The sequence below is a fragment of the Amblyraja radiata genome, chromosome 19 (genome assembly GCF_010909765.2).
Source record: "Amblyraja radiata isolate CabotCenter1 chromosome 19, sAmbRad1.1.pri, whole genome shotgun sequence".
NCBI lineage: Eukaryota > Metazoa > Chordata > Chondrichthyes > Rajiformes > Rajidae > Amblyraja > Amblyraja radiata.
In genome coordinates, this window is record NC_045974.1 from 7,865,351 (window position 1) to 7,875,911 (window position 10,561).

The following is a 10,561-nucleotide window of genomic DNA, read 5'->3' on the forward strand; positions in this document are numbered from 1 at the left end:
TCCCTTTCATACATTTCTGAAATTGCTGCCGGAATCACATGTTCATAAGTGATAGGAGCAGAATCAGGCCATTCGGCCCATCAACATAGAAAATAGGTGCAGGAGTAGGCCATTCGGCCCTTTGAGCCTGCACCACCATTCATTATGATCATGGCTGATCATCCAACTCAGTATCCTGTACCTGCCTTCTCTCCATATCCCCTGATCCCTTTAGCCACAAGGGCCACATCAAACTCCCTATTAAATATAGCCAATGAACTGTGGCCTCAACTACTTTCTGTGGCAGAGAATTCCACAGATTCACCACTCTCTGTGTGAAAAATGTTTTTCTCATCTCGGTCCTGAAAGATTTCCCCCTTATCATTAAACTGTGACCCCTTGTTCTGGACTTCCCCAACATCGGGAACAATCTTCTTGCATCTAGCCTGTCCAACCCCTTAAGAATTTTGTAAGTTTCTATAAGATCCCCCCTCAAGACGACTCTGCCATTCAATCATGGCTGAGCTATCTTCCCTCTCAACCCCATTCCCCTGCCTTCTCCCCATCAGCCCTCTGACACCCGCACTAATCAAGAATCTATCTATCTCTGCCTGAAAAATAATCCATTGACTTGGCCTCCACAGCCTTCTGTGGTAATGAATTCCACAGATTCACCACCCTCTGACTAAAGAAATTCCTCCTCATCTCCCACTAAAGGTACGAAGCCATGTTTACTTTTCCACTAGTACATTTTCCTCAACTATGTTTCTGTTTCTGGGCAGGTGCGTTCTTTATAAATCATTCATCTGTTTAGTTCATTTCTTCCCACGCTGAACAGCTGCACGCTTTACCCTTGCTCCATCAGTTGTAGACCTCACGTTACTCAATCACCACTTGCTGATTCACCTCCATCTTCAGTCCTGCTCTTTTGAACCCAAACACTGTCCTTAACTTGGCGGCAAGAGTGAAGGAAGACTCGGGTGTAATCGCCAAGACTTCCTTCACTGGCATTAAAACGCTGTTGAATGTTCTGAAAGACTTCATGGGAAGAGATTTCTTTATTCCCGTTCAAAGTATGGAACGCCACTACTGTTCTGACTGTGATGAGCTGGTGTGCGGAGAAAATTTAGTTCACTTTCATCAGCAATGAAGCTATTTCCTATTTGCAACCAGAGGAGCCTGAGCCTGCGTCACTGCTTGGAAGGTTAAATGTGGATCGTGATCAATTATTCGTTTTACTTGTCACCACCAAACGAAACACCCACGGTTCTACTTCAGCGTAAAAAAGAAATTATTAATTAAGACAGAATTATTAATTCATAACAGTGAAGAAAATCTGCGGGAAGCGTTTACAATGCACTTGGGTGGTGAGGAAACAAATATCCCAAACACATAAGACAGACACAAAAAGTTGGAGTAATAGCCCCCGTCCCACGGTACGAGTTCATTCCAAGAGCTCTCCCGAGTTAAAAAAAAATCAAACTTGTGGTAAGCACGGAGAATGAACGTAGCGGGTACGTCGGAGCTCGGGGACGTCTCTTAGCGCTAACGGCAGGTACTCGGGAAGACTCGCTAACGTCATGTAAGCTCGGGAAGACTCGTGAAGATTTTTCAACATGATGAAAAATGTCCACGAGAGCCCCGAGTACCGACGAGCGGCCATTACCGTAAATCTCCAAGTTTGAATCGGGGCAAACTCGGGAGAGCTCTTGGAATGAACTCGTACCGTGGGACAGGGGTTTAACTCAGCGGAACAGGCAGCATCTCTGGAGAGAAGGAATGGGTGACGTTTCAGGTCGAGGCCCGTCTTCAGACTGAGAGTCAGGGGTGAGGGGAATGGGAGATATAGACGGTGATGTAGAGAGATATAGAATAAATTAGTGAAAGATATGCGAAAGAGTAATGATGATAAAGGAAGCAGGCCATAGTTAGCTGTGGGCTGGGTGAAAATTAGTTATAGACAATGAAACTCAGCAGGACAACAATGAAACTAGTACAACAACTAGGGTGGGGGAGGTTCAAAGAGAGAGAGAGAGAGAGAGAGGGGGATGCAAGGGCTATTTGAAGTTAGAGAAATCAATAATCATACCGCTGGGTTGTAGACTGCCCGAGCGAAATATGAGGTGCTATTCCCACACACTTATGCATCGCATTGATGACTTGAAATGCTATCAGCTCCGGGCGGTTTCTCCGCTATTGTTTACAGAGGGTGTGCTTACAATGGCTTTCCCGTCCTCCATTTCAGTTGCTAATGGTGTCAGAAAAATCTTAATGTCACCAGAAATAGTTAGGCCATGACCAATAACTGCCTAGTGTTTCAGTCAGATTGCTGTTTTTCTTCTTGAATTCCTGTTACCGCCAATAAAAGTCAGGCTCGAAAAATGTTAAATATCACACAAGATTCTATCTATCTATCTATCTATCTATCTATCTATCTATCTATCTATCTATCTATCTATCTATCTATCTATCTATCTATCTATCTATCTATCTATCTATCTAGCTATCTAGCTATCTAGCTATCTATCTATCTATCTATCTATCTATCTATCTATCTATCTATCTATCTATCTATCTATCTATCCTTTCAGTGTCCATCTTGTTACAAATGTTGACATCGCTGTCATCGTCCGTCCTGAAAAGGACGCTAGCTTCCGGCGACAATCAGTGGGAGCCATCACTTGTTGAAATAGATGATGGTGGTAGCAGAATTAGCTCGGGATACTTCCAGTTTCCAGCCCCACCACGAGGACGCTTCTGCTATGGGGCCATCTATCTATCATAATATATCTTAATATGATAAACAAGGTAACATATCAAAGCAAGATAATGGCGCAGAACAATTAGAATGCAGGCCATTGTTATTGCCAGGAAGTCCCCCAATTCCAAGCAGAGATTGCCACCTTGTCTTCCATTTTAGCCGAGACTGCAGATCCGTGTAGACCCCCCTGAGTCAAATTACGGCGAAAGGTCACACATCCCGATGCTCGTTAGAGCAGCAAAGAGTCTTCAGCCTGACAGAGGAGCAATAGGTGAAATCAGCAGGGTTTGAAAGTGTATTAAAGGTGATGCTTCACTGACAATAACAGGTGAGAGACCTTGCTTCAGCTTGGCCCCAGTGACCCCAATTTACTAATCTTGGATCTACAACACAGCCTCCCAAAGCTGTGGGGATTTTACCAGCTGGGCCCAGAACTTACAAATGTACAATTCAAAATGTACAAGAAAGTGAAACTTTTCAGTAGCATTCATTCATGTGCACACTCGCGCACAAAGTAAACAGAAAACTTTTGCTCTTTGATGAAAGGTTTAATTATCCTGTGGGGCAGCACAGTGGTGGAGCTGCTGCCTCACAGTGCCAGAGGGTACAAAAGGGTCTAGCTTAGACGGGGTATCATGCTCGGCATGGAAGTGTTGGGCCGAAGGGCCTGTGCTCCCTGCCGAATGTCTCCGTGACTCTCACACCCTGCTCACTTATGATCAAGCCTTCCTTCTCGCCCACCCAGGGCGGCTCGGTGGCGCAGCGGTAGAGTTGCTGCCTCACAGCGCCGGAGACCCGGGTTCGATCCCGACTGTACGGAGCTTGCACGTTCTCCCCGTGACCTGCGTGGGGTTTTCTCCGAGATATTCAATTTCCTCCCACACTCCAAAGGCGTACAGGTTTGTAGGTTAATTGGCTTGGTGTAAATGTAAATTGTCCCTAGTGTGTGTAGGAGAGTGTTATTGTGCGGGGATCGCTGGTCGGCGCGTACACGATGGGCCGAATGGCCTGTGCCCGCGCTGTATCACTAAACTAAACTAATGGGCCTGTCCCACTGTTCGAGGTAATTAAAGAGTTCTCCCAGGTTTTCCCCTGATTCGAACTCGGAGAATGTCCGTAGCGGGTCCGTAGGAGTTTGTGGATGTCCCGTAGCGGCTCGTACGAGTAAAACGTAACCATTTTTTTCATCACAAGTATTTTTTTACTCGTGGACATTTTTCTCAGTGTTGAAAAAACGTTCCAAGTTTCCCGAGTACCTACCGTTACTCATACGAGCCGCTACGAGACATCCACAAACTCCTATGGACCCACTACGGACATTCTCCGAGTTCGAATCAGGGGGAAACTCGGGAGAACTCTTGAATTACCTCGTACAGTGGGACAGGCCCTTTAATCTACGTATCAGCATCTCCCACTTTCAATACATCATGGAACAATTACCAGCTCTTGCTTCCAAGTCAAGTCAAGTCAAGATCCATGTGGTCCATAGGGTCCAATTACAATTATACCTGTTCACACAAGATAAGATCATGAGATGAATAGATCGGGTAGATGCACAAAGTCTCTTGCCCAGAGTAGGTGAATCGAGGACCAGAGGACATAGGTTTAAGGTGAAGGGGAAAAGATTGAACATGAATCTGAGGGGTAACTTTTTCACACAAAGGGTGGTGGGTGTATGGAACGAGCTGCCAGAAGAGGTAGTTGAGGCTGGGACTATTCCAACATTTAAGAGACAGTTAGACAGGTACATTGATAGGACAGGTTTGGAGGGATATGGACCAAACGCGGGCAGGTGGGACTCGTGTAGCTGGGACATGTTGGCAGTGTGGGCAAGTTGGGCCGAAGGGCCTGTCTCCACGCTGTATCACTCTCTATGACTCTAAAATGGCAACAGAATCTCCACAAAATCATGCAATCCATGATGATCCTGCAGGCGCATGACTTAATATTTGTAATTAAAGCCAAAACAGACTGAAATATTGTGATATTGTTTCGAGCCCTCGGTTCTTGTTCGATTTTTAAAAAATGTAAGGTTGCACAAATGGTTACAAACCCCGAAGACATTGTCGTACATCGTACATTCCCAAGAGTGGGCAGGCGTTCAAATGAATATAACTACTAAACAGCAGTAGGTGAAACAGAACGATGTTTTTTTCCATTTCATTAATCAAAATGCTTTGAAACGAACGCTTTCAAGAATGACAGCATGAAAACACAATTGCAGGTGGTGTTTAAGAAGGAACTGCAGATGCTGGAAAATTGAAGGTAGACAGAAGTGCTGGAGAAACTCAGCGGGTGCAGCAGCATCTATGGAGCGAAGGAAATAGGCAACGTTTCGGGCCTTCTTCAGACTGATGTAGGGTGGGGAGAAGAAAGGAAAAAGGACGAGGAGGAGCCCGAAGGCTGAGGGAAAGCTGAGAAGGGGAGGAGACAGCAAAGGCTACCGGAAATTGGAGAATTCAATGTTTATGCCGCTAGGGTGCAAACTGCCCAAGCGGAATATGAGGTGCTGCTCCTCCAATTTCCGGTGGTGCTCACTCTGGCCATGGAGGAGGCCCAGGACAGAGAGGTCGGATTCGGAATGGGAGGGGGAGTTGAAGTGCTGAGCCACCGGGAGATCAGGTTGGCTAATGCGGAGGTGTTCGGCGAAACGATCGCCAAGCGTACGCTTGGTCTCACCGATGTAGATCAGCTGACATCTAGAGCAGCGGATGCAATAGATGAGGCTGGAGGAGATGCAGATGAACCCCTGTCGCACCTGGAACGACTGCTTGGGTCCTTGAATGGAGTCGAGGGGGGAGTTAAAGCGACAGTGTGTTAAATATGACCCCCCTTGACCTAACTCTTTTAAATCTTCTGTTTGCCTGTTTGGAAGTTGTTGTCGATTCAAAACCATGTTTTAATAAACCAAGTAGCTGCTTGCAACTATGCATGTAGTCCCTACGGCACAACTGGTTGAATGATTCACCTGCAGGCGTTACAATTAATTAAAAATATATTCCACTATTAGAACTGTGCCAATGAGTATATTTAAGGAGTGTGGGAAGGAGCCGCAGATGCTGGTTTGAATCGAAGATAGACACAAAAAGCTGGAGTAACTCAGCGGGTCAGGTAGCATCTCTGGAGAGAAGAAATGGGTAGAGTCTTCTTCAGTCTGAAGAAGGGTCTCGACCCGAAACGTCACCCGTTCCTTCTCTCCGGAGATGTTGCCTGTCCCGCTGAATTACTGCAGCTTTTTGTGTCTTCTTCCTTAGGCCCTCTTCGGTCGTGGCTGACCATGGGTGTCTCCAGGGTGCTAGTCCCTCCATGGAGGACGTCTGTGCGTGACTTTGTTTAACGTGGGGAGTCTGGTGCACAGATAGCCACCCCATGGTCCTTGACAGATCTGGGTCAGGATTCAGTGGCATGGAGTCCAAGACGACTGGAGACCCTTTCCTGCTGCAGCCTTCATCCGCCTTCCCAGGTCCACTAAGGTCAGCCAACATCCTCCACCTGTTCCACCGTTGAGGTCTTGGTTGGATTGCTCTTTGTCAGGGACCTGCCCCTCGACCATACTGCCATGGGTGGCCCAACCAGGAGCACGGCTCCAGACAGCATCACTCTCAGGATCTCAGGTCCACACAAGCTTCTCCGCCACGACAAGGTGACAATCTACAGAGAAGCATATGTGTCTATCTTAGTATATTTAAGAATGTATCAAAATGTAGAAATGTTAACTGCATGCCAATAAACAACCACTAAAAATATTATTTCAGTTTTGGATCAAGAAACTGGTGCAATTGAGAATGCTCGGATCATGTATTCCTTTCCATATTTTTCCTTCTAAAGAAGGCTTTTGATATAGTGGCCATCATCAGACAAGGGGAGCAACTGGGAGGTTCTGCCACAGTTGCACAAGATGCTGGAGAGGCCGCATTTGGAGTATTGTAGATAGACACAAAATGCTGGAGTAACTCAGCATGTCCAAGCTTCACTCCGGCAGCACGGTGGCGCAGGGGTAGAGCTACTGCCTTACAGCGCCAGAGACCCGGGTTCGATCCTGACCATGGGTGCTGTCTGTACGGGGTTTGTACGTTCTTCCCGTGACCCGCGTGGGTTTTTTTCCAGGAGCTCCGGTTTCCTCCCACACTCCAAGGACGTACAGGTTTGAAGGTTAATTGGCTTGGCACAAGTGTAAATTGTTCCTAGCATGTGTAGGATGGTGTTGGTGTGAGGGGATCGCTGGATGGGTGAGAACTCAGTGGGCTGAAGGGCCTGTTTCCGTGCTGTATCTCTAAACTAAACTAAACGTTTAGGAAGGAACTGCAGACGCTGGTTTACACTGAAGATAGACACAAAGTGCTGGAGTAACTCAGCGGGTCAGGCAGCATCTCGGAAGAAAAGCAATAAAGGACATTTCGGGTCGAGACCCTTTTTCAGACTAAACCAAATGTTTCTCGTTCCACAGACTTTTTTTCACCTTTTTCAGTTTTTAAATTCTATTTTAAACCTGGAAATTGTTTGTGATGTCCTGAGATTGTGAAGGAAGTTCTATAAGTGCCTGGTTTGACTGTTTCAGCAGTGGAGCCATTATTGCTCAGTTGCAATCTCTCTGATCGAGATCAAAATTATTCTGTGATCTGGACGTTCAGCTACAGAGGTTTTTTTGTGTAAAAAAAGAGAAATAAATTGGCTGCTGGCTGACTGACTTCAAAGGAAACGCTTGCAAAGCCTTCTGGCCTGGGCCTTGTGGATGGTCTCGTCACCATGGAAACCTCCACAACTGGATAAGGAGACTGTGCTGGAAGGAGCTGCAGATGCTGGTTTAAACCAAAATGCTGGAGTAATGCCCCTGTCCCACTTAGGAAACCTGAACGGACACCTCTGGAGACTTTGCGCCCCACCCAAGGTTTCCGTGCGGTTGCCGGAGGTTGCAGGTGGTTGCAGGTGGTTGCCGGAGGTTGCAGGTAGTGGAAGCAGGTAGGGAGACTGACAAAAACCTCCGAGAACCTCCGGGAACCGCGCGGAAAGCTTGGGTGGGGCGCAAAGTCTCCAGAGGTTTCCGTTCAGGTTTCCTAAGTGGGACAGGGGCATAACTCCACGGGACAGAGAACAACTCTGGAGAGAAGGAATGCGTAACGATTCGGGTCGAGACCCTTCTTCGGACTTCAGGGTCAGAGAAGAGGGAAGGAAGGGTGAGGTGTGAAAAGGAGACATCAAAAGAGATGCGAGCGACAACAAAATGCTGGAGTAACTCAGCGGGAGTCTTACTGCTTGTCTGCCTTGTTGTCGCCTTCCCCATAGCCAACAATGAGCCATTCTACATTTCCTTGTACATCGTCTGCTTTGATCTGTCCTTTTCCCCCCCGACTCTCAGTCTGAAGAAGGGTCTCGATCCGAAACGTCACCCATTCCTTCTCTTCAGTGATGCTGCCTGTCCCACAGAATTACTCCCAGCTTTTTGTGTCTATCTTCTGGATAAGGAGTCTGTTGATCAATCCCTGGACTTTAATTCAAAGAAGGCAACAGCGAATGCAACTACAGCTCTTCAAAGTTTGAGGAAATAAAATCGAGAGCTTTGACTAGGTGCCCGCAAGCTGTAAACAACTGCACAAAAGTTGTGGCTAAAAATATCTTGGAGAATGGAACAGTATAAAGTATAAAGACTCTTGCAAACAGTATAAGGATCCCTTCCCGATAGTTTAATTTAGTTCAGTTCAGTTTAGAGATACAGCCCGGAAACAGGCCCTTCGGCCCACCGTATCCTACACCCTACACCCCATTTACACTATCCTACACACACTAGGGACATTTTTAACATATACACCAAGCCTATTAACCTACAAACCTGTACGTCTTTGGAGTGTGGGAGGAAACCGAAGGTACCGGAGAAAACCAAGGCAGGTCAAGGGGAGAACGTACAAACTCCATACAGACAGCCCCCCGTAGTCGGGATCGAACCCGGGTCTCTGGCGCTGTAAGGCTGCAACTCTACCGCTGCGCCTCCGAGCCACTCTACTTTCAGTCTGTGACCCGGAACGTTACCCATTCTTTTTCTCCAGAGATGCTGCCTGACCCGCTGAGTTAGTTACTCCAGTACTTTGCGTCTATCTTCAGTGTAAAGACTGGCGGTGAGGGAGGAGGAAGCACAGTTTGTTGTCTTCTGTTTGCATCCTCGATCCTCCAATGTCTCTCTAATCATTGAGAAATGACATGAAATAACAGTACAGGCACAGGAACAGGCCCTTCGGCCCACAGTGTCCGTGTCAGACATGACGCCAAGTTAAACTGGTCTCCTCTGCCTGCATGTGATCCGTATATCCCTGAAGATAGACACAAAATGCTGGAGTAACTCAGCAGGTCAGGCAGCATCTCTGGATGGAAGGAATGGGTGACGTTTCAGGTCGAGACCCTTCCCTACATATCCAAGCCTCTTGAAAACCCCAATCGTACCTGCTTCCAACACCCCTCCTGGCAGCAGGTCGAGGGCACCCTCCACTCTCAATGTAAAAACCTGCCCTGCAATAAATACTTTAAGCGTTGCCCTTCTCACCTTAAAGCTGTGGGCTCTTAGTCCTTGACATTTACACTCTGGGGAATAAGGTGATGCATCTATCCTCGCCTTGCTTCTCATAAGTTGATAACTTTCTCTCTGTTTGTCCAACCTCTCCTTAGACCTTTAGACTTTAGAGATACAGAGAAACTGGCCCTTCGGCCCACCAGTCCGTGCCGACCAGCGATCACCTCGTACACCAGCACTACCCTGCAGGAAGGATGGGAGACTATTTTAACAACTTACCTAAATCAATTAACAGACAAACTTGCACGTCTTTGGAATGCGGGAGGCAACCGGAGCACCTGGAGAAAACCCACGCGGTCCCAGGGAGAACGCACAAATTCTGTACAGACAGCACCCGTCGTCAGGATCGAACGCAGGTCTCTGGCGCTGTAAGACAGCAACTCTACTGCTGTGCCCCCTAGCCGCCCCCTAGGTAATACCATCTAATCCAGGCAACTTTCTGGCAAATCTCTTCTGTACCCTCTCCAAAGCCTTCCCATCCTTCCTGTAATGGGGCATGAAAACTGCACACAATACTCTAGATGCACACACTACTCCAGATACACACAATACTCCAGATGCCCACAATACTCCAAATACACACAATACTCCAGATACACACACTACTCCAGATACACACACTACTCCAGATACAGACACTACTCCAGATGTACACACAATACTCCAACCCCAAGTCCTACAAAGCTGCAACATGACTTCCCAACTCTATACACATTTCCACTAGTCCAACAACCAGTCTTAACCTGATAGCATCATCAAGGTCTCAACCAACGTCAAATCTTGAATTAACTATAAGCTCAACTTATATCCAGGCATTAGCCTATTATTTCTAAATGGTGAGTATTTTGGAGCTTGCAGGCTTCTGTAAAGCAATTATAGTTATCTTAAATGTCTCTTTGACTCCCAGTAGCGCTTGGTCTCCAGATATCATTAAATTCCACGTCCGTAATTCTTTGATGCCTACAAAACGAGTTGTTTATAAAAAATCTCATTGCTGAGGCCCGGAGCTTAGTGGAACAAAAGGTCTATTCGAATAAATATAAAACTTCAATTGTATAGAATAAAAAGTTGCCTCTCTATATTAAGAACAAATTATATTGTGCCTTTTTGTCCCTCCAGATGCGCGTTTTGTTCATGAATCAGAAGTAAAGATCGGGACATATTTCGGTGTTAATAACTGTGAATTAGCCAAATGCCACAATCGAGCACAGAACTGATTCAGAGATGAATTAGGTCACATTGTTCCCAAATCTGTACGCACG